The sequence below is a fragment of the Saccopteryx leptura genome, chromosome X, assembly GCF_036850995.1.
Source record: "Saccopteryx leptura isolate mSacLep1 chromosome X, mSacLep1_pri_phased_curated, whole genome shotgun sequence".
Taxonomy (NCBI): Eukaryota; Metazoa; Chordata; class Mammalia; order Chiroptera; family Emballonuridae; genus Saccopteryx; species Saccopteryx leptura.
In genome coordinates this window covers 92516984-92539014 of record NC_089516.1, presented here as the reverse complement: position 1 = coordinate 92539014, position 22031 = coordinate 92516984, and the positions used below count along the sequence as shown (strand labels likewise).

General features: G+C 39.1%; 1 pseudogene; it reads left to right on the top strand.

The window, feature by feature from the left end:
- The first annotated feature begins 553 nt into the window (after window positions 1-553).
- Window positions 554-12373, top strand: LOC136386417 (protein-L-histidine N-pros-methyltransferase-like; annotated as a pseudogene).
- The last annotated feature ends 9658 nt before the right edge of the window (window positions 12374-22031 follow it).

Sequence of the window (22031 nt, the reverse complement as noted above, 5' to 3'; positions counted from 1 at the left end):
AAGGCTCACCAGCTTGAGCTCAAAGTCACTGGCTTGAGCAAGGGGTCACTCTGTCTGCTGTAGCTCCCTGGTCAAGGCACATATGAGAAAGCAATCAATGAAAAACTAAGGTGCTGCAATGAAGAAATGATGTTTCTCACCTCTCTCCCTTCCTGTCTGTTCCTATCTTTCCCTCTCTCTCTCTCTCTGTCTCTGTCACACACACACACACACAAAAAAAAAAAAAAAAAAAAAAAAAAAAAGAATGCAAGGTTGATTTAACTTCATTTGAATGTATCCTTTCTCAGCAACATTAGTTTGAGAAAATTCCTTGGACAGTGTGCTTCTGTGGAAGGTTTGGAATGAAAGTAACAGACTGAAAAACCATGAAGTCCATGACCAGGGAGTGTCATTTTCAGAAGAGAAAACTGTACCCTGGCAGATAACTCTCCAATTGTGGTCACAGCTACAGAAACAACTCCATACCCTTAAGGACTAGGTTATAGCTTTATTTGACTTTTGCCATGGCACCAACAGCATATGCTGAAGGACTAGGTAGGATTCATGCCCATTCATGTCTTGGATTATAGGCATAAATTTCCAGCAGTCAGACCTGAAGTGGCCCTTGAAATGGCTCAGTCTTTCTCGGCCACAGCCTGGAACTCCTGCTGGTAAACCTGCTAAATTCAGAACAACTGTAGATTCTGAGCAGGCCCTGTCCCTAGAATCCAGCCCTTCCTGGCTGCAGTTTGAAGAGTCCTATTGTCACAGGGACCTGGCAGGATACACTCCATCTGTGCCTGTAGAGATCCTGAAAGTGCCCTATACTGGGCTCCAACCCCTTACATCTGTAGTCTTCCAGCAATCTTGCTGGCCCAAGGACTGGGCATGAGATAATCCCATCTGTGCCCAGGAGATGCTGAAAAGTCTAGCTCCTCCTCCTGAAGCATTATTTGAGTAGTCCTGCTGGTACACGGACCTGGTAGGAGACATTCTTGTATTCAGTGCCTGCCAAGATCCTGACAGGTCCACACATTCTACTCCATCTCTCTCGTAGGCAATCAATGAGTAGTCCTGCCAGTCCAGGGACCCATGAGAAGACACTCCTGTCTATAATACCAGACATTCTGAAAGGTCCTTAGACTCAGCTTTAATCACTCCAAGCCACAGTCATCAGCTCTTCTGCTGGCAGAAAAAACTAAAAGGAAACATCCCCGTCTGTGCTCACAGATACACTGAAATGGCCTACACCCAGTTCCAGCCCCTCCAGCCATGTAAAGGAAGGGCCAGATCACCCTGGGACCTGGCAAGAGACATACTCATCTGTTCTTAGAGAACCAGGTATGCAGATATCAATCTTGTCTGTGGACCTTGAAATAACCCTAGTACTTGGGTCTAGTCCCTCTCATCCATGATTTAGAGCCAGTCCTGTCAACTCTGGGACTTACTCAATGACATAGCAGGAGCCATATCAGTCCACATACCCGGTAATAGGCCCACAGTCTGAGGATCCAAGTATGGATCCTGAAGTGGACCATTATTCCAGTGACAACTAACTGAAAAAAGTTCTTCTGTTCAAAACCACTTTATAAAGACTGTGAGAGGTGTTTGCTTCTTCAAAATCATAGACACCAACATAAGTCAACACAGATCAAGAATAGTCTAGCAAATATGATACCACTAAAGGAAACTAGTGATGCTTCAGTGACCAACTCCATAAAAATGAAAACATAAAATATACTTGACACAGAATTAAAAATAACCATCTTAAAGAAACTCAAAAAATCCAAAAGAATACAAATAACCAACTAAAAAACAAAACAAAACAGGAAAACAATGTTTGAACACAATAAGAATTCACAAAGGTATAGAAATAATAAAAAAACAAATAAAAATAAAAATATATCCTGTCAAAAGAGGTAATATTATTAAAATGTCCATACTACTTGCTCATAACAATGTACAAATTCAATGCAATACTCATTAAAATTCCAATGGTATTTATCATAGATATAGAGAATACAATCTTTAAATTAGTATATAATAACAAAAGACTGAATAGCTAAAGCAAACTTGAGAAAGAAGAGCAAAGCTAGAGGTATCACACTTCCTGACTTAAAACTATATCACAAAATTATGTTATGGTAATCACTTATATGATACTAGCATAAAAACAGAGACATAAATCAATGGAACAGAATTAAGAGCTCAGAAATAAGGCCATTGATTTATAAAATCAATAAATGTTTTATAAAAGAGTCTGGGATACTCAATGGGTAAAAGGGTATTCTGTTCAATAAATGATACTGGTCAAACTATATATTCATATGCAAAAGTGGAAATTTGACTACTGGCTTATACCACTCACAAAAATTTACTTGAAATAAATTAAGAACTTAAATGTAAGACTTTAAACCATAAAAATCCTAGAAGAAAATATAGGAATAGTTATCAAAGGAAAGTAATCTTGCCATTTATAACATGAATAAAACTTGAGGGTATTATGTTAAGTGAAATAAATTAGAGATAGAAAGACAAATACTGTATGCTGTCCTTTATAAGTGAAAGGGAAAAAAAATTGAATCCTTGGGAACAGGGAGATAATTGGTGGTTTCCAGGAGATTGGGGGTGGGGGAAATAGGTCTATGTCAAAGAGTACACATTTTGAGTTCTAACACAAATAAGTCCTGGCGTCCTAAGTACATTGTGATGGCCAGAGTTAACAATACTGTATTGTATACTTGAAAGGTGCTAAATTAATAATCCTTTTTTTAGTAGTAGAGTATTTTATCATTCAATTGCAATTTACATTCAATATTGTTTTGTATTAGTTTTAGGTGTACATCATAGTGGTTAGACAGTCAAGAATTTACAAAGTGTTTCCCCCAATATATCCAGTAACCATCCAGGGCCATACATAGTTATTACAGCACTACTGACTATAGTCCCCATGCTGTATTTTACATCCCCATGACTATTTTGTACTGACTAATTTGTACTTAGTAATTCCTTAACCATTTTCAGCTGACACCCAAACTCTCTTCCCTAGGGCAATCAACAGTCCATTCTCTTTATAAGAAAGTAAATGTCAAATGTTCTCACCACAAACAATATATTGGTAAATAGGGAAAGGTTGTGTAGGGCCCACCCCTCCTCAGCCCTGCCTAGGCCCTGCAAGGGCTAGATGGGCAAGTTGGATGTGATAGTTTGAACTGGGCCACAAGGGTGCATGCTGCTCCTCGCTCTGGCCCTGGCAGTGATCAGAGTGGCCAGAGCCCAGGTGAGAGTGCTGGTGGGCAGGCTGGCTATAACAAAGCTGGTATCTGCGTGGCTGGAGTAGAGGATGTGGATGCTACGGAGCTTACATTCCCACTCCTTGTGGATGACCATGACCAGAATGGTCTTGGGGCTCTGGTGGCAGCAAGGGGAACCACCAGTGGTATGTGTGCAACAGAGAGAAATTATGGGAATCATTCCAGGCTGTGTTTGCTCAGAATTACCATAATTAAGGAACATAGATCTTAACAGCATTGAGAAATAAAGTTGGTTATTTATCCAATTATATTCCTCTTTTGTGTCACCTGTCATCGATCAATGCCTTGTTAGGAAGAGGCTTAATGTTTGTATTATCACCAGATAGTTTCAGAGACTGCTTAAAATTAATTCAGACCGGCAAACCCATATACATCTTGAGTTAGATGCTGGAGATGGAAAAGTGACAAAAAATCATGAGCCATCAATTTGAATAAATTTATACCATTGAGCTGTGTGAAACTATGAAACTATGAAATAGCTTCAGAAGAAGAAACACAGAGTGCTTAACATAAATGACTTAGGTAAAATATGTAAAAAGTGACCTGATGCAGTGAGTAGAGTGTCATCCTGGGACACTGAAGATTCAGGTTCAAAATCCTGAGATTGTCAGATTTAGTGTAGGCTCATCCATCTTGAGCATGTGGTCTCCAGCTTCAGCATAGTATCATAGACATGACCCCATGGTCACTGACTTGAGCTCAAAAGTTGCTGGCTTGAGCAAGGGGTCACTCACTCTGTCATAGCCCCCTAGTCAAGGTACATATGAGAAATCAATCAATGAAAAACTAAGGTGCAAAAAAAAACAACAAAAAAAAAACTAAGGTGCTGCATGTACGAGTTAATGCTTTTCATCTTTCTCTCTTCCTGTCTGCTTGTCTCTGTCTTCTTCCCCCCAAACTCTCTCTCTAATTATATATGTATTTGTGGGTATGTATGTGTCTTGGAGCCAACTAGAGTCAGAGTCGTCCTTGTCCTGCTCTTACCCTTTCATTTCTATTTGAAAAACATAGGTGGCCAGTGGAAGAATCATCAGAAATTTTGGAAATCAAGGGACAGAACTGCAAAGAACAAGATAAGAATCTGCCTGAAGTTTTCAAGAAAGCAGGTTTTGTTATTGAAGCTTTCACCAGACTGACATACCTGTATGAAAGGAGCACGTGTAAGGACTGCTACATTCTGAATGACTCTGTCTTTGTTTCCAAACCAGTGTACTCCTATGGAGGCTACAGTCTTCAGACTATAGCCCAAGAGAGACCCCCCCCAGAAGAGAGTCTGCATTCTCCATTATGTGAGAGGAAGATCTCAGGAGACTGTTGTTCTAAATATCACTTAAGATTTTTAAAAGCCAAAATACTTATTATTTCTTTGTAGTATGTCAAAGGAATGTGTTTAAAAAACAAAACCCCAACTCTTTGAGGACTTTCATCAACTTTTACTCAGTAACACAGGTCTCACGCCAATTATGGAAGATACTTTTTATACTTAATTGCAGTGAGGACTCCTTCCCAGTCAAAACAATAGTCTGAATTTCACATGGAACCAATAAATATGGATTGTTTTTAATAAAATGAAGACTGGCAATAAAGGTGTCCATCCATTCAATTGCAAATACTGGTGTTAAGGTATAGCCACTAGTATTCTTTCATGTTTAGACATTCTTTTTGTCATTATTTAAGAAAATATTTTTAATTATGCTAATAAACATTTTTTGAGATAAAAAAATAAAAAACAAACACATAAGAAAGCCTAGCAACCATTCTACACAGGGGCCTTTAATTCAAACTACTGTACTTCAGGGAAAAGCATGTGCTGAACACCCTGTCTCCATACTGAATTGCCAGCCTGCAAGGAACTGCCTGCCATCCCAGCCAGCCCTTACAGAGGAGTTCCTGAAATCCTATTCCAACCAGTAAGACTGAGGCTTTTCCAAATCAATAAGAGCTGTACAGCTTCTACCAAACAGAGCAACTCTCTTCTCACTAATCAGGACAGTTTCTTGGACCAATCAAACTGCAAGGATTTAGAGTCCATATTTGTATTAAGACAGACCAATCAGGGACCAGGAGCAAAAACTTCTGTCTAAGTAAGCCTGCTCCCATCTGGCTCTGAGAGCACAGTTTTCCCTTTCCACCAAAGACTGAAGACTGTGTCTCCCTGGCTGAGCTGAAACACGAACTGTGTCTCACCAGAGCAGTGTGGAGAAGGCCAGGCAGACCAGAGCCAACTGGCACAGAATAGAGCAGACCATTGCAAAGCGGAACAGACTAGTATGGTGCAGACCAGCAGGGAGCAAAGCAGATCAGACCAGCTAGGATTAGAGCCAAGCCAAGTTTTCACAGCTGTGCTGTATCACTGTATTGCACTGAAGAAAGTTTCTTCCTTCACTATACCCTAGCTATGAGATTCTTGTTGGTGTTGAATAGACATCTGTGGCCGTCAGTTGACAGTACTATGTGAGGTGATGGTTGCTCTAATTAATGTTGTTGTGATAATCATTTCTCAATATATATGCAGTCATCATGCTGTATGCCTAAACTTACAAAATATTATGTCAATTATATCTCAGTAAAGCTTGAAAACATTTAATATGCCCTATAAAAGACACTAACTACATGACTATTTCAATATATACAGAAAACATATTTGACAAAATCTTGCACTCAATTATGCTAAAATTCTTAGAAAACTAAAAAGAAAAAAAATTTTCTCAATTTGATAAAAATATATCTAAAAATAAAAGAGGCTATATTATACTTAATGGTGAAAGACTAATAGTTTGGCCTCTAAAATTAGGACTAAAACAAGTATTTCTGCTCTCTCCATTTTTATTCAACACTATGAGTCCCAAGTTGATAATTTGGCAATAAAAAGAGATACATGCATTTATTTTGGAAAGAAGGAAGTAAAACTATCTCTATTTGCAGATGACACAATCTCTTATATAAAAAATCCTAAAGATACACAAATACAGGATGGATCAAAAGTAAGTTTACTGTTGTGAGGATGTAAAACAGAGAGGGTATTCTTGTATTATTATTTATTATTGTGTTATTTTCCATATGAATAACTATAAGACTACTTTTGCTCCACCTTGTATATGAATTCAGTGTGCACACACAAATACACACACACACTGTTAGATTCAATAAATGAGTTCAGAGTGGTTGAAAATGTAATGAAAATATATAAAAATCAATTTTATCTTAATAAAATAAAAATAAACACTTTGAAAATGAAATCTTTCATTTGTGATAGCATCATAAATAATAAACTACTTAAGAATAAATTTATTTATTTATTTATTTGAGAGAAAGAGGGGCAGACAAGAAGAGAGAGAGATAGGAAGCATCAACTCATATTTGTGGTACCTTAGTTGTTCATTGATTGCTTTATTACAATGTATGTGCCTTGACTGTGGGGCTCCAGCTGAGCCAGTGACCCTTTGCTCAAGCCAGTAACCTTGGGCTCAAACCAGTGACCATTCGGTCATGTCTATGATCCCATGCTCAAGCTGGTGACCCCACGCCTAAGCCAGATACACTGCATTCAAACTAGTGACCTTAGGATTTTGAACCTCGGTCCTCAGTGTTCTAGGCCAATGTTTTATCCAGTGTGTCAGGCTACTTAGGAATAAATTTAGCAAAAATAGTTAAGAACATGTATAATGAAAACTATAATGCACTGGTGAGAGATTTTAAGAAACATTTGAATGAATGGAAAGATACCTCATGCTTAGGAAATGGAAGACTGCAAATTATAAAGATAGTAATTTACCCCCAAAAAGATGTCTATATTCAAAATAATCTCTGCTATATTACAGCAAGCTGTTTGCAGTAGCTGACAAGTATATTCTAAAATTAATATGGAATTTAATGACAGAGAAAGAGCCAAAGTAATCTTGAAAAAAAAAAAACATGATTGGAACTCCCACATATTTAAAATATGAAACTTATTATAAGCTGAAGTAATCAATATATATTACTCATACATGATGGACATAAAACCAAAGAAAAATAACTGAAAGTCCAAAATTAAATTATTACATTAATGTTGATGTTCATCAAAATACCAAGGCAATTCAGTAAGGATAATCTTTTCAATAAGTGCTGTCAAGAGAATTGTATATACACAGGCAAATATTAGAACTTTGACTTCACCTTATACCATATTCCAAATTAACTGAAAATACTTTATTGTAAGATCTAGAGCAATAAAACATTTTGAAGGAAACATAGGAGAAAAATATTTAAGTTTTGAGCTAGTCAAAAGCTTCTTAGATATATATCAATAATAACACAAAGCATGGTCCATAAAAGAGAAACCAGTAAATTTTAACTTATTAAAATAAAAATAGTTTCACTTGAAAAGATATCATTAAGAAAATAAAAATACAATAATAAACTGAGAGAAAATATTTCCAAAATACATAACTGACATATGAGAATGTGACTAGTTACATATTTAAAGAAGTACATTATTTTAAAGGCATCTCAATAAGCAATATCAAATCATAGCACACTATCCATATAGACTATATTTTATCCCACTAATCTTAAGAATGGGGATGATGAAGCTAATGAAAATTGTTCTATGTACTTTGTACAAAAAGACCCTGACTATATGATTATTTTAATATATTTTTTTATATTTTTCCTTGAGTATTTAGAAACTGAGCAGCAATAGCTATCTTGGAATAAGAAAAAGTAAATAAATGGCATTGATTTGCTGAATGCATGTACAATTTTTTGGCAAGATAATAAATGAAACTCAAATTAGTATGTCTGAATCAAATACTTAGCCAGACAACAAATATCTGTTTTGAGTGTTAGAGACCAAATCTTATTTTTATTTTGTATAAAGCACCCTTACATTGACAGTACCAGTCTCATAAGATTGAAATTGGTAATATCATAATGTTTTTAACCTATGAAGTTCACTAAATTTGGTCAAGTTGTGGTAAAGGAAGATGCCTAGCCAGATTCTGAATTTCTCCATGTGCCATTTGTTAACTGGAATGTCTCTTTCTGCCTGGTAAAATCTGACTCATCCTATGAAATTTTATTCAAACACAATTAACAAAGTAGCTCTTAGGGCAGATGTAAGAATTATCCTTTTTTAAATTACAATTAACTAACATTTGTACATACCTTTTCTAAAGTCCTTATCATATACTTTATTATTTTTCATTTGAACTTTTTCCATAGCAGGACAGAGATGAGTCACTGAGGACCGAGGTTCAGCCTTCAATTTTTATCCCAATAAACTTACCACAAGACCTCAACCTCTGCGTGTGGGTCTCTGAGAATACTTTCGTTGTGACTCTGTGAAAAGACTGCATTGCCACTGGCAACATAACTAGGACTTGATCTTCATTATATTTTCAAAACTTATCTTTTGCTATCTGGGAATATACCGTAACATGGACAATTTTGAAAACATAAAAAAGTGGTATGATTTTGCTATTGAGACAGTACTAGATAGCACTAAAAATTAATCACCCAGTGGCTATAAGTTCAATTTTAGAGACACTGTTAGTTTCTAAAGTGTTTTACAAGAAATAATGTCAAAATAAAGGATTTCATTTTTATCTATCTATCAAATTAAACATTTTGCTCAGATTTAGTTGGCTTAGCTTGAGCAGAAACTACCAGAGTAGACCTCTTTAGTCTTCATAACACAAAATTAGTGGTTATTTCAATTTTTAACTTTAGACAACGCTTTGAATATTGCCAATTGGAAAGAAAAACCAAGCCTAAAACTTTTATGAATAATTTGTAGCCAGTATTTCTTAAACATTAACAAGACTGATAAGTTAAGAAGAATGTTTGAAATATATGGAGCTTTATTTTTAAATAATACTTCCTTGGAGTTGTAATAAGATATAATTTGAGAAAAAAATTATGATACTAAAAAATGTATAAAAATAACTACCAATAATTTGCTACCTTAGTACTTTTTTAAAAGAAAATTAAAGCAATAATTTAGATATTTCATGACAAATTCATTTATTTTTACTTTCACTCTTTTCATCTGTTTTATGATTCTCATCTGCTGCCAAGGGAGATTAGCAAATATTAACATAAATGCCTTTATTTCATAGCATCTTTGTAAATAATTATATATCAAGCACATTTGTTTTATGAAGACATAATAAACATATTTGAGTTTTAATTTGTAATGGTTTTTAACTCACGTCCTAAAGAATATTCTTCCACAATTTTCAGTTGATCAAGTACTTTTTTAGATAAAAATATATTAGTCATAGTGACCTTTAATTATAAGCATAGTTTTCTAGATGTATTAATGAGCAAGTGGTGTTTATTTTTGCTGCAATCAGTATAATAAATCCAGTTAAAGATAATGAAAATAGAACATGTGACAGAATAAGTGTAAGTTATTGAAAACAGCAGTGACAACTAAAAAACCTTTGTACTGATCAAGAAATGGCTAAGAATTTACTAAATTTTTAACATTTCCTTTTCATAGTAAGGCTCTGTTACATTTAGAGGTAAATACAAGGCATTGAAAGAGTAAATTGTTGATAATACCATTGAAGCTATGTTGTTGAAAAGTAACTATGAATACCTGTCATGTCTTATGGAGCTTTTGTATGAATTTATATACTGATTTTGCATAATATTATTCTCTATGAAATAGGAATGCCTCTTGATAGTCATTAACTCATATATTTTAAATAGATATAAAATGCAAATAAGCATCCTAGATATGTATATTGAAAAATGACCAACTTAGAAATTGTAACTATATAATAGAACTACTTTTGAATGTATTTGAAGTTCATCCAACCTGTTTCATTAGGAGAAAAATGCACATAACCTTCTAGGACAATTATCTTACTCTGTTTTCTCAGAACTGTCAAATGACCCAAATATGTCTGTACCTAGTAGTGTATGTGCAATGATCATTTGTGTTTCTTTTCATAACAAAACTATTCTAACATAAATCAATAATATATTTGATTCTCCAACAAGAATTCAAAATGTTTTGTATAATGCTTTTTCATTCACTTTTACAATAATAAGCTTCATGTAGTTCTGAAAACAGGACTGTTATTCTCAATCCCCTTTTGTTAGAAAATAGAACCAAAAATACTTTAGCAAACCAGTTTTATAACAATTTTCCTTAGCTGTCTTTTAATTTTAGATATAGGAAAGTTTCATAAAGGATATTAGATTTTTTTCAGTTTCATTATTTACTCATCAACGTAAGCATACTCATTAGAAAGTGGAAATAAATTAAAATTATCTTTATCAAAAACAACAGAGCTATAAATGTAGTAGAAAGAGCAAAATACTGAGATTGTTCTGTTTGTTTTATAGGAAGAGAGATCACTTACCTGCTTTTGTATATTTCCAAAAGTAAGCTTGATGAAGTCACAATGTTTTGTTCAATGTTATATTCCCTAGCATAAAGCATAGCTCCTAGTGTTTAGATGTTGTTCAATAAATGGTGGTTGTGTAGGGAGGGTCCACCTTGTTAGGGTTCATTTCAGCTGGACATGAGAGTTAAATTGACACAAAACTGATTAATAGAAGAAAAATTTACAAATGTGTACAATACAAGTTTCATAGAACACAAGACTCATTCTAAAGAATGAAGATCCAAAGAAATGGCAAAACCTACACACTTTCTTAAACAAAGAGAGGCAACTGTGGAAAAGTAACTAAACTATGTGAGAAAGCTAAAGGGTGACAAGGGTTTTTTTGAAAGGTCTGTTTGTATAGAATTTTCTTAGTCTCAAATTGTCCTTGGTGATACGGTTGTTATTTTCCTTCTGGCAAAGGGAGGACATCTTTCACATGAGAATTTTATTTCCTGCTCTGAAAAAAAAATCTGAGTGTTTTTTACATTTTCTGTTATTCAAATGCATTTAACTGAAGAGTCAATATGCCAGAACAGCATATTTTGGGGTGGCATGTTCTGAGCTCCTTTAGTTGCCTCTAAATGTAATAAAAAGTAACAAAGTCTAAGTGTCACACTTAGTACATAGTTAAAGAAAAAAGAAAAATTCTACTCTCTAGCTGTGTTCAACTACTCTTCCTTGACAAAAGGAATACATTAGTCTATATGAAGAGTATGAAAACCAAAAAAATCTCAAAGGCTTCTGCAGTTCTTAAGTCTTAGCTTCCACCATGTTGCTGCTCCTATAATGTCTAGTTCATAGTTTACAACCTCACATACATAATTCACTCATTCATTCATGCTTAAATTCATTCATTCATTCCTCAGATAATTCCAGAACTACTTAAAACATTATTTTGTGCTCAAATTTACTGGCTTGTGTATATCTGAGAATACTCCAGGAGAACCTTATATAAACTAAAGGACTTATAAAAAAATAGGGGATATTTCAAAATAAATATGAAGCAATAAAATATCCCCTAATTTTTGTGAGCAGTATTTGCATTATATGAAAATAGAAAAGAAAAAATAAGTAACACACTTTATGTGAGGTTGGTTGGCAAGAGGTAAAGTCACATGGGAAACCAGGTCCGGGGATTTTTGGCTGGAACCACCCACATCCATGCCCACCAAAAGAAACGGCCCAGGAGCACATTGAAAAAGAACGACTTTTTGTCAGCCAATGAAATTTCGCCACATAATATCAACCCACCACCATCATATTTATGCTATAAATTACCCCCAGGTGGGTGAGGCTGCATGACATCTATGGCCCGTCTTGCAGACCAGAGAACTTCACCCAGGATGTACTCTGAATAAAGCTTTTGCTAGTCCACACTTGGTGGCTACGCCCTTCTTTCTTCCTCAGCGGGGAAATACCTTACATTTGGTGCCAAAACCCAGGAGGAGTTTGAAGCCCACTCTTCTCCCCTTCTTTTTCAAGGAAAAACAGGACCTCTGACCTCCCACCCACTTCAGCACATAGTGCAGTAAGTCCCCTGCCTCAGGCCTCCCTTCAGTTCTTTCTGCCTCTGAAATTCCCTGTCCATAATTGCAGCTGCGTCAGGGACCTCCTATCCTTTCTGAGAGCGTGTGTGCCCATGGAGATGTCCCGGACACTCCTACTCTACCTGACCATCCAGTGGCCAGAGATTGAGTTGCAGGATGCCAATTCTCATTCCTGGTCACTCCGAGGCTAAGGGCAGCCATAGAGGCACAGGAATTTAAACCTGGCTCAAAAACACTACTGGAGTGCCTTATCCAGAATCTCTCAAACATTGATCCCTCCCTAAAGAAGAAGAAACTGATCTTCTCCAATGTAGCCGGGCCACAATACCCACTGGATAATCAAATCAGATGGGCTCCTAAAGGGATTTTTGATTTTAACATCCTCAACAATATACAGAACTATTGCTAGAGAACTGGGAAATGGACAAAGATCCCTTACATTCAGGGCTTCTGGTATGCATGCTCCTGTCCTAATCTCTGTGCTGCCTGCTCTAGGCACAGGTCCTTTTATCCAGACAAACCTCCACTCCTGATCTTTCTTTTTCCGTCTACCCACTTGAGGAAATCTCTCCTCCTCTTGCCTGACCCCTGGGGGTGCTCCTCTCTTGGGACCCCTCTCCGGTTCCTCTGTGGACATCTTCCACTCGGGTCTCTTCCCTCTAGGAAGCCCCCTCCCCTGCTGGCCAGGGGCCCCTCCTTTCTCTGCTATGTTCTTAAGCCCCTAACCCATCAGGCCGTCCTCCACTGGCCATTGGCCCTCACCCGGGTTTGCAGGGCTCCTGACCCCATGGCCCAGCCGTGGTCTTCTTGCAGGAAGGCCTGGCCCTGTCCTGATTCTGGCTCCAGCATTTCCAGCTGAATCTGGGTGCCTCCATCCTGAGGCTCATCAGGAGTCTCCATCCTTTTATTCTCAGCCCCTGAACCCCTATTCGATACCTGATGATGAACATGGCATTTAAACTTGGGAGTTAAAGGTTGAGGCTGCTTGCCAGGCCCATATGCAGCAAAAGGTAACACTTCAAACCCAGGCTATTGTGGCAGCTCTGAGGCCAGCAGAGCAGCAGCAGCAAGGCATAGGAGGAGACCAACCCAAGTCCAGGCAACAAAGAGGAACCACACCAGGAGCTTGCTTTAAATGCAGCAAAGAGGGTCACTGGGCCTGGCAATGCCCCTATTTGAGGCTGCCTGCTAAGCCCTGTCCTGACTGCAAGCAGCCAGGTCACTGGTAGAGCAATTGCCCCATTTGGGCAATAGGCTCTTCCTCAGTATCTCTATACGGAGGACAAGCCACCCAAATGGGAGGCCAAGCCAGCCAGGTGGTCCCATTGCTCAAACTCCTTGGCTTCATGGAGACTGACGTGGCTGGACTCGAAAACCCCCATCACCCTCGCCGAGCCCAGGGTAATACTTCAGATAGCGGGTAAGTCCATCTCATATCTTGTGGACACGGGGGCTGCCTTCTCTGTTTTGCCATCACACTCTGGACCTCTAGTTCCCTCACAGGCCTCAGTTATGGGAATTGATGGGACCCCTTCTTTTCCTCTTCTCATGCCACTTCTGAAACAATTGGACACCACCGTCATAGGCTGGCAGCCCTGCTTCTGGGCACTGGGCACGGCAGCTGAACACATCAAGGAGGCTATTAAACTCACCCTTTCCCAACCCATCACTGTCTTCTCCTCCCACAGGCTCACCGATCTCCTTTCACACAAATCTCTTTCTCTATTGGGTCCTTCCCGACCACAAGAATTTCACCTCCTGTTCATTGAAAACCCTTCAGTCACTCTTTTGCCCTCTCCCCGACTCAACCCAGCCACTCTACTGCCAGCTCCAAGGACACTTCCAGAATCTACCCATTCTTGTACAGAGCTAATAGATTTCCTCAACGGATCCCAAGGTGGATTATCAGATTCTCCTTTAAAAGATCTGGATCTAATACTCTTTGTAGATGGGATATCTGTACAGGAACCCGATGGATGACGATGGGCAGCCTATGTGGTGGTCACCACTTCCTTTACCCTAGAGGTCCAATAGCTGCCAGAGGGCACCACCTCCCAGAAAGCAGAGCTAATTGCCCTCACGTGGGCACTCACTCTGGCCCAGGGAAAACACATAACTATATATACTAACTCTAAATATGCTTCTCTTATCACCCACAGCCACTCTGCCCTCTGGAAGGAAAGGGGCTTCCTCACTACCAGGGGCTCCCCCATAATCAATGCTACCCTCATTTCTAAACTTTTGCAGGCATTACAGCTTCCCATTGAGGTGGCTGTGGTACATTGTAGGGGCCATCAAACCTCTCAGGCCCTGGTGGCCTTGGGAAATGTTCAGGCTGATGTGGAGGCTTGAAACCTCACCCTGGGAGCCTCCCCCACTCCTCTCATGTTTCTCTCCACCTCCTTGAAACCTTCCTACACTCCTGAGAAAGAAGAGATCCTCCTCAGAAAGGGTGGGGACGTATGCAAACAGAGATGGATATTTTTCAGAGATAGAATTGCCTTACCAAAGGACAGGCTGATACTCTCCTTTCTGATATCCACTGTTCCTTACACATAGGGCCAAAATCTCTCCACTGGTTCTTGTAACCACTCTTTTTCTTCCCAGGCCTCCAGCAGACTATCGAAAAAATACACGCAGCATGCACTATCTGTTCCACAGATTCTACACAAGGGGAACTCCGCCCCCGCTTCCCTACTCATCAATTGAGGGGGGCACGTGCTAGGCCAGGATTAGCAAATCGACTTCACCCATATGCCCCCTCACAAAAAACTCTGTTATCTCTTAACTTTTGTTGATGCTTTTTCAGGATGGATAGAAGCCTTACCACCTCTCGAGAAACGGTAGACACCATTGCCTCCATTCTCATTGAAAACATCATTCCGCAGTTTAGACTGCTGACTACCATCCAATCAGACAACAGCCTGGCCTTTACTGCCTAAATAATCTAGTAGGTTGCCACCTCTCTCAACATCACTTGGAGACTCCACATACCCTATCACCCTCAATCGTTGGGTAAGGTGGAAAGGGCACATGGTATCCTGAAGGGTCAACTAACCAAACTTTCCACCGGTACCAGACTCTCCTTGTCAACCTTCCTTCCCCTGGCACTCACCAGAATCAGGGCAACCCTGTGAAACCCCACTGGACTCAGCCCCTTTGAGCTGGTTTTCAGTAGATCACTCCTAATCAATCACAACCTACCTGTCAATCCCCCTCCTCTTGCCACATACCTCCACTTTCTGTCTTTACTTTGCCATCTTCTCAGGGAATATGTGGACCGGACCCTTCCTCCTATAGAGGGTCCAGATGAAGCACACCCAGCGGTCCCCCTCCAGCCAGGAGACAGGGTTGTTCTGAGGGAGCTCCAGCCTGGCTCCCTACAGCCTAGGTGGACGGGACCCCATATGGTAATATGGACTACTCCTACCACAGCCAAGCTCCTAGGGCAAACACTTTGGTACCATGTCTCTCCCATCAAGCTTATCCCCATGCAGGACCACTGGCAGTCAGAACCACTGGGCCCCACCCATCGTCAGTTCACCAAAAAGTTGGGCCCTGCAGATCCTCCTGTTATTCTTGTCCCTCCCACTGAGAACCTGCTGCCAGAGTGAGTTAAAGTAGTGAGCAATGCTGTTCAATGAGACTGGCCTGATGGAAGGAAACATCAGTGTCCTCAACGGTCTGCACAAGGATCTCTCCTCCTACAACCCACTTAACTCCTGGTGGCAGCCAACCATCCTCACCTGGGTTGCCCCTATCCTAGGTCCTCTTCTAATTATCAGCATATTACACCCACGTACACGACTCCCCTCAGAACCACTTCCTTTTGACTCCCTTCCCCACTATGCCCCTAACCAGCAGGAAGTAGCCAGAGGAATAGCGGCACCCCTATCTAATATAAAAGGTCAGAATGTAAAGTCGATTGGCAATGGGGGAAGGTCATGTGAGAAACCAGGTCCGGGGACTTTTGGCTGGAACCACCCACATCCATGCCCACAAAAAAAAATGGCCCAAAAGCACGTTGAAAAAGAACAACTGTTTGTCAGCCAATGAAATTTTGCCACGTCATATCAACCCACCACCACCATACTGACTCTATAAATTACTGCCCCCCCCCCCAGCTGAGGCTGCGCGACTTCTCTGGCCCATTTCGCAGACCAGAGAACTTCACCCAGGCTGTGCTCTGAATAAAGCTTTTGCTAGTCCACACTTGGTGCCTACGCCCTTTTTTCTTCCACAGTGGGAAAATACTTTACATTTTATTTTCTCAGTATTTGAATATAATGTTGTCCAACACATCTCAAACTGTTATTAAACAGAGAAAGTTCATTCATTCAGCAATAGGAGAACTAAACAAAAAATGTTCAGAATTGCAGTGGAGAAAGATTAGTTGTTTTACTATGAATGGTGCCAACTAAGACAGTGGAAAGGCTATGAAGGAAAGTCTGAGCTCCCTGATCCAGGGTTTGGGGCAGCTTTTTAAGGTTGGGCGAACAGTATCCAGAAACTCTGGTAGGGCAAGTTTGAATTGGAGGACTTCAAAGCTTGGTTATTACGGAAAAAGGCATCAACACCAAATCTTCCTGGGCAATGAATTCTTTGCTTCTGAAAGGGTTTTGGTGTTCAAGTTTTGGCTGTCTCAATCCTTTTGTTCTCTGTGGGTTTGGGAGGCTGGGAGAAGCAAAACTTTGGTTTCTGGTGCAGATGAAAGTCCAAGTTCTCTCCTCTTCTCATGCTTTGGTTGCAGGACTTGCGATTTTGATCTGTTGTCTCTGAAAAAGAACTCAATATTGCATTACACAGGATAGGATGATTCTGAGCTGGTTCTGCAGCTAAAAATGAGTTAGTACAATTCAAAGACAAGAAAACTCTTGATCTGCTTTCCTCATCCTACACTAAAATTCACCAAACACTTATTCTGAATGAATACTTAAGTAGTTTTCTTTACAGAGTCACTCACACCAATTCAATGTTATTGCCAGAAAATCAAAGTTTATATTTTAAAGTGCAAGCATGTCAACATTTGAACAAACAACTGATAGAGCTTGCTCTCTGTTGTGTCTGTAATCCAACAGCTATTTGTGTTATTAACAAATTATAGGTTTTTTTTTAAAATAAAACTGTCTTATACATCTCTTTTTTGTTTGTTTGTTTAATGCACATGGAATTCTAACCAAATTTTCTTTCTTGTTGGTAAGCAACACAAACAGAAATATTTAATTAAATCTACATTAAAAAAGGAGGACTGTAAAAATATGTTCTTAATGAATTGAACTAATTAGTGGTTGAAATCAGCAAAGGACATTCAATTCATTTAAGAATGAGAGGTCCTAAAGAACCAAGGCACAAATACTGTGTCTAACATCATGCTCAGAGGTGAAAGAAACGGTGGTGGCGAGAGGATTAATTTATGCTTTTCTTAGACTGACTAAAGTCATTTGGCACAAATTGTAAAGTTTCTTTCTTCTCCCTCTTTCTTGAACATAGTCCTATTTACTATCAAACTATCAGGCTTGGAAGTGTGGAGGGGAAGTAGCTAGAAGAGGGAATAATTCATACATTATTCCTTCCTTTGGTGTAAATATCCTGTGCACCTGCAGCTTTGGGACAGTTATGGAAATAGACGTACTTAGAAATTCAAAACAAGTTTGTAAAGTGCACGTTTTACCATGCAAATCATGTACTTTATACACCTGTACAGAGTTAATCTACATTGTTTATTTAGGAAAAAATATTTTAATTGCATACACTTTTTTGAAGAATTTTACATTTGTGAATAAATGACAAAATTACAGTTGGTGGATGTTAAATGTATTTCAGAAAACCGTAAAAATTGGCTTTTTGTGTGCCTGGAGGGGGGGGCAAAATAAATTAAAGAGTGGGAGACACAAAAGAGCTATGCATTAATGAGCATTCACATAGAGCTGCATTCAGTCATTTGCACTTTGGTTCATGAATAACAAGTGACCATTCACGGTGCTAAGTAGGCAAATGTAGCTACCAAGGTGAGAAAATAGAGAGATTTAGTAGCAAATTCAAAAAACAAGAGTCTCTCTACCCCTAGGCTGCTTTGCATTTGCTTAATGGGTTCGTAGATGACTTGGCCACATAAATCGTAACAAATCAACACCTTTCTTCATTGTGCCCCTTAACCACAGGAGCTCAGTAGAATCACATTTATTGGGTGTTAGGCTTTTCGGAACTGAATTGATGGAATCCTGTTGTGGGAAATGAATAGGGTTTGCTTTCATTTTTTGGTGTGAGTATATTTTTCTATGTAGAACTTCACAAAAGCTTTCAAGAAGCACTTCACATTAAAGAAGAAAATAACACAATAATCTTGCTGAAGCTCTCATAAGCAACTGACATTTTCTCTGACACAAGTATTAGGATTTTTCACATAGGTGATTTAAAAATGCATCCTTTTCTATTAATTATTCAAGAAATACTAAATGAGTACCTAGTTTCTGTCCTATACTCATCTAAGAAGAAAATTTCCTGTTGAAGACATTATTTAAATTAAAACCTAAAGAATGAATAAGGATAAGCCAGAAACATAATGCTAAAAATAAGACAGTAGGCCCAAAATGCAGTTGCTGATGGGAAGGACTACATCAGCAAAACAAAAAATAACTTACAGTTGGGCTGTCTCAGAAATGAAATCAAGCTGGTCAATCAGGAACCACCTGATCAATATGAGGGAAGTAATCTGCCCGATAGAGCGCTGCCATCCCCTGAAGAAATGTAACCTTGTGATGACCAGTCCATTGTATTTTTTGTTTTTGTTTTTGTTTTTTTTGCCCTGAATACTTTCCTGTTCATGCTCCCTTCTGCCTATAAAAGTTTTTCATTTTGTACAACTCCTCAGAGCGCCTTTCCGTCTGCTAAATTGGATCCTGCCTAATTTGAATTAATGTGTGCTCAAACAAACTCATGAAATTTTTAATATGTTTCAGTTTACCTTACAACAATAGGCAAATTCAGAGAAAATATGTGAGGATACTAGGTCTCTGTTGCACTGATATAGTATAAATGAGCTAGACATGAAAAAGTCATGATAGATGAACTTGGTGAGGTTTGGACTTTATCTTGAATAAAAGAAACAGTGATTGGTAAAGTGTGAAAGTGGGTATAAAATGATAAATCGAATAGAAATCAATAGAAAAATGTGAAAGCAAAAGTGGTGATTTTTTTTTCTTTTTTTCTTTTCTTTTCTTTTTTTTTTTTCCTGAAGCTAGAAACGGGGAGAGACAGTCAGACAGACTCCTGCATGCGCCCGACCGGGATCCACCCGGCACGCCCACCAGGGGGCGATGCTCTGCCCACCAGGGGGCGATGCTCTGTCCCTCCGGGGCGTTGCTCTGTTGTGACCAGAGCCACTCTAGTGCCTGGGGCAGAGGCCAAGGAGCCATGCCCAGCACCGGGGCCATCTTTGCTCCAATGGAGCCTCGGCTGCGGGAGGGGAAGGGAGAGACAGAGAGGAAGAAGAGGGGGAGGAGTGGAGAAGCAGATGGGTGCTTCTCCTGTGTGCCCTGGCCGGGAATCGAACCCGGGACTTCTGCACGCCAGGCCAACGCTCTACCACTGAGCCAACCGGCCAGGGCCAATTTTTTTTTTTTTTTAATGAGAGGAGGGGAAATAGAGACACTCCTATATGTGCCCCTACCAGGATCCACCCCCTGGCAAATGTTCTCTACCTCAGTCTGGGGCCAATGCTTGGACCAATCAAACCACTGGCTGCAAGAGGGGAAGAGAGAGAGAGAAGGAAGAGAGGAGGGAGGGAGAAAGAAAAAAAATGGTCACTTCTAATGTGTTCCCTGACCGGGAATCAAACCCAGGACACCCATATGCCAGGCTGACGCTCTGTCCACTGAGCCAACAGGCCAGGACTAAAAAGTAGTGATTTTCCTTCTTTGTTTAGTAGGGACTTAAAAATCACAGAGAAAAAATAACTTCTAAAAAAAGGAACAACAAAAAAGAAAAGCCAGTTATTCATAATATTAAGATTTATGAGGTTTTACATTGAGTTCACAACCAGCAAGAAAAGGCATAATAACAGAGCACAGATTTTTTTTTTTTCCAAGGTAAAATTCTCCTTTGGGTAACACAATGCTTCTTATGGTAAAATACAAGAAAACATATGCTTCATATGAATTATCAAAACTGTCATTCTATGGTGTTGGGCAAATAAGTTTGTAAAATGTGATTTTTATGTCACTTTGTTAAAAATGACGGTGCTCACGTGAATGATGCTGCCCAGATGAAACATCTAATTACCTTCCTGCTTGGGAAGGGGCTAATGTGTGCTAGAGGAGGGGTTTTAACACCAAAAAGTTTTAAAAGAAGATGAAGGAGGAAGGAGGAAGCCGTATTTTTGCTAAGAAGGCAGCCAAGACGGCAGGGTGCTGAAGGTGAAGCCAATTTTTGCAGAGTTTGTATAGAGAGGAGGAGAAGGGGAGTAAGAGTGGACTGAGGCTGGTGAGGGACCTTTAATTTTAGGAAAACTTGGAAAAGATTCTCCTGATTGTGGAACCAAAGAACATGTGAGTGGGTTTTGGAGCCCTGTGTGTTTTTATTTACTGGCTGGGTACAAGGCTAGAATAAAGGAATGGCCCACCAGTTTTTGGCTCCACAGTTTCTTTACCATCTTTCTCAATCTACTGGGAACCTGAACCTGCACATGCTTGTCTGTGATTACCATGGCTACTGGCCATACATATGGATATTGGTCAATTATTTGTTAAGTATTTTCTGTCTCCTGGTCCCAACTAGATTCTAAAAACTATGCTGGTTGGTACAGTGTGTGTCTTCTTTTGCACTGTATACCTAGAAATTATCTTGTTACAGAACAGCGCCACCCAGTGCTACCAAAGCCAAACACTAGAAACCGAAAATTGCAGAGAAGAAATATTGGCTATTTATTATGAATAACACAATCCAAGAGAATGGGAAGTTAATGCCCAAAAGCCCAAACTTCTCAAACCATGTGGTTTACAGATTACATAGTGCAAAGTCACGACACTGTGGGTTAGAGGTTCAGGGTTATGCTGGGAGATGATTGGTTGGAAGGAATGTTAAGGTAATGAATCATTCCTTCAGGTCTTGAAGACAGTTCTGAGGTTTGTTCCAGAGTTTCTCTTTCTGATTTCAAAGGTAAGTGGCAAGGAGTTGTTTCACCTTAGGACTTAGGATCTGAAACATAACTTAAGTCAAGATATTATCATTAGCCTGTCAGAAACCTGAACTTTATGACAATTAGTTAGGTCCAGGGTACCAGTCTTCTGCTTCCTCAGTCATTACTGATTACCCCAGGGAAAGTTTAGATCTCTTGGGTGGGAGAGTGCTGTGGAGAGAGACAGAAAAAAAGAGATAGAGGGGAAGATAGAGAGAGGTGATCGGTTAGAGCTTCATTACTACATGCCAAGTTTGCAAGTTCAATTCCTAATCAGGGCACATAAAAGTATCAACCAATGAATACATAAATGGGTGGACAACAAACTGATGTTTCTAAATAAATAAATAAATAAAAATAATCTAAATTTAAATAATGTCATAGAGAACCTCATATTTACATTGTGGCTCTTATTAGATACTTAAATATTTATTGACAGAAAGATAAAAAAATCAAGATAAAACTGAAATAATTTTTTATTTATTTAAAAAAGATGTTAAGTGGTAGGAGGAGAGATAGAGAAACAGACTTCTGCATGTGTCCCAACTGGGGTCCATCTGGTGATCCCCATCTGGGGCTGATGCTTGAACCAACTGAGCTATCCTCAGCATTAGGACCAATGTTCCAACCA